Source organism: Malaclemys terrapin, chromosome 15 (assembly GCF_027887155.1).
Source record: "Malaclemys terrapin pileata isolate rMalTer1 chromosome 15, rMalTer1.hap1, whole genome shotgun sequence".
NCBI lineage: Eukaryota > Metazoa > Chordata > Testudines > Emydidae > Malaclemys > Malaclemys terrapin.
In genome coordinates, this window is record NC_071519.1 from 13,343,594 (window position 1) to 13,346,093 (window position 2,500).

The 2,500-nt window shown below is 70.6% G+C and overlaps 1 non-coding gene across 1 annotated transcript; it reads right to left on the reverse strand.

Annotated features, from left to right (window-relative positions):
- Nucleotides 1-623: 623 nt before the first annotated feature.
- LOC128823889 (5S ribosomal RNA) lies at nucleotides 624-742 on the reverse strand. The gene has a single exon (XR_008442124.1). It is a non-coding gene; the product is annotated as a 5S ribosomal RNA (ribosomal RNA).
- Between the last annotated feature and the right edge of the window lie 1,758 nt (nucleotides 743-2,500).

Consider the following 2,500-nt stretch of genomic DNA (forward strand, 5'->3'; position numbering starts at 1 on the left):
GGTCCCGCGAGCCGGCGGCCGGGCGCAGGGGGTCCGAGCGCGTCCGAGCGAGTCCGTCCCGGCCCCGGGGTGTCCCCCTGCGGCTCTGGGGGCCGTGGGTCCCCGCTGGAGGAAGCCGCTGGGCGCTGGACACCCGCCGTCCGTCCCGCCTGGCCAGGCCTGGCCTGGGTGGCCGCGGGGGGATTCGGGGCGGTCCCGCGAGCCGGCGCCCGGGCGCAGGGGGTCCGAGCGAGTCCGTCCCGGGCCCGGGGCCTCCCCCTGCGGCTTTGGGGGCCGTGGGTCCCCGCTGGCGGAAGCCGCTGGGCGCTGGACACCCGCCGTCCGTCCCGCCTGGCCAGGCCTGGCCTGGGTGGCCGCGGGGCGGGGGGATTCGGGGCGGTCCTGCGGGCCGGCGGCCGGGAGGGTCCGGGCCAGTCCGCCCCATGCCCGGGGTCTCCCCCAGCGGCTTCGGTGGGTCCTCCGCGGAGGAAGCCGGGTGGGGAGCCGGACCCCAGGCGCCCAGACCCGTGACCTGCGGCCGCGACCTCCGACTCGGCAGGAGCGACGAGGGGCTTTCCGGCCCGTCCCCCCCCTCTCCTTCCTCCCCAGAAAAGGAGAGAGAGCTGGCTCGGACCGGGAAAAGCTGCCTACGGCACCTGGGATTCCCAGGCGGTCACCCATCCAAGTACTAGCCAGGCCCGGGACGGTTTACCTTCCGAGATCGGACGGGATCGGGGGCGTTCGGTCCGGTATGGCCGTAGGCACCCGGCCCCCGCGCCTCCTCGCCCGCTTTCCCCTGCCGACGCCCGGGCCTGCCGCACGGTGAGCCCCGGTCGGACTGCCCCCCTGCGGCAGGGCCCCCGTCTCTCGCGGGCCCGGTCCTTTTTTCCTTCTCGAGCTCCGGGGCCCGGGCTGGCCGCCAGAGCCCCTCCGCCCGCCCGCCCTCCCCGGCGTCGGGGAAAATATTGTCCCGGACATCCAGTGCGCCCTGATCCTGTCAGCCGGGGGGGGGGGTGGGTGGGTGGGGGGCAGTCCCTCGCTGCGGCCGGGGAGGGTGAGCCCAGGGCGGCTTGCCTGCCGTCCGAGTCCCCTCTCGGCCACCAGGTCAACCCCGAGCCGAAAGGGCTGAAAATTTTTCAGAGTCCCCTCCCGGGCACCAGGTCAACCCGTGGAATCGAACGGGTTCGCCTGCTGGCCGGTTCGCTTCCCGGCCACCAGGTCAACCCGTAGGTTTGAACGGGCACGCCCGGTGGCCGCTTTCCCGTCCGGTCACCAGGTCAACCCGGATCTCCCTCCTTCCCTGGGCGCCCCCTCCTCGGAGGCGTCAGGTTCCATTTTCTTTTTCCCCCCAGACTTCCAGGGGCCCGATCCAGTCGGCCGGGAGGCAGTCCCTCGCTGCGGCCGGGGTGGGTGAGGCCAGGGCGGCTTGCCTGCCGTCCGAGTCCCCTCTCGGCCACCAGGTCAACCCCGAGCCGAAAGGGCTGAACATTTTTCAGAGTCCCCTCCCGGGCACCAGGTCAACCCGTGGAATCGAACGGGTTCACCTGCTGGCCGGTTCGCTTCCCGGCCACCAGGTCAACCCGTAGGTTGCCGACGGGGCTAGCCAGTGGCCGGTTTGCTTTCCGGCCGCCAGGTCAACCCCTAGGTTTGAACGGGCACGCCCGGTGGCCGCTTTCCCGTCCGGTCACCAGGTCGACCCGGATCTCCCTCCTTCCCTGGGCGCCCCCTCCTCGGAGGCGTCAGGTTCCATTCTTTTTTCCAGACTTCCAGGGGCCCGATCCAGTCGGCCGGGAGGCAGTCCCTCGCTGCGGCCGGGGAGGGTGAGCCCAGGGCGGCCTGGTCCATGTCTCTAGTGGGCCCGATCCTTTTTTGGGGTGTTTTTTTTTTTTTTTTCCGAGCTCCGGGGCCCGGCCCGCCCGGGCAGCCCTCCTCGGAGGCGTGAGGCGGATTTCCCCCCCCCCCCCCCAGACTTCCAGGGGCCCGATCCTGTCGGCCGGGAGGATGTCCCTCGCTGCGGCCGGGGAGGGTGAGCCCAGGGCGGCCTGCTTGGCGGCCGGGTCCATGTCTCTAGTGGGCCCGATCCTTTTCTTCCCTTTTCCGGCTCCGGGGCCCGGGGTGGCCGGGTAGCCCTCCGCGGTGGCGTCGGCAATTTTTTTTAAAAAATCAGACTTCCGTGGGCCCGATCCTGACGGCCGGGAGGCAGTACCTCGCTGCGTCCGGGGACGGTGAGACGCTCGGCCACCGGGTCAACCCGGAGGAAGCGGGCTGGGGGGAAAAAAAAAAAAAAAAAAAAAGTTTTCCAAGTCTGAAAAATTTTCAAAGTCCCCTCCCGGCCACCGGGTCAACCCCTTTGGAGCGAATGGGTTGACCTGACGGCCGGTCGTCTCGCGGATGTCCGGAAGGGGTCGCCCAACGCCGTCTCGGCCGACCGAGGGAACCACGAGGTGGCGCCCGGTTCCAGTTTCGTACCGCCGAAGGCGGGGCTTTGGCTTTTTCGACCCGTCTTTCGAGGACTGTGTGC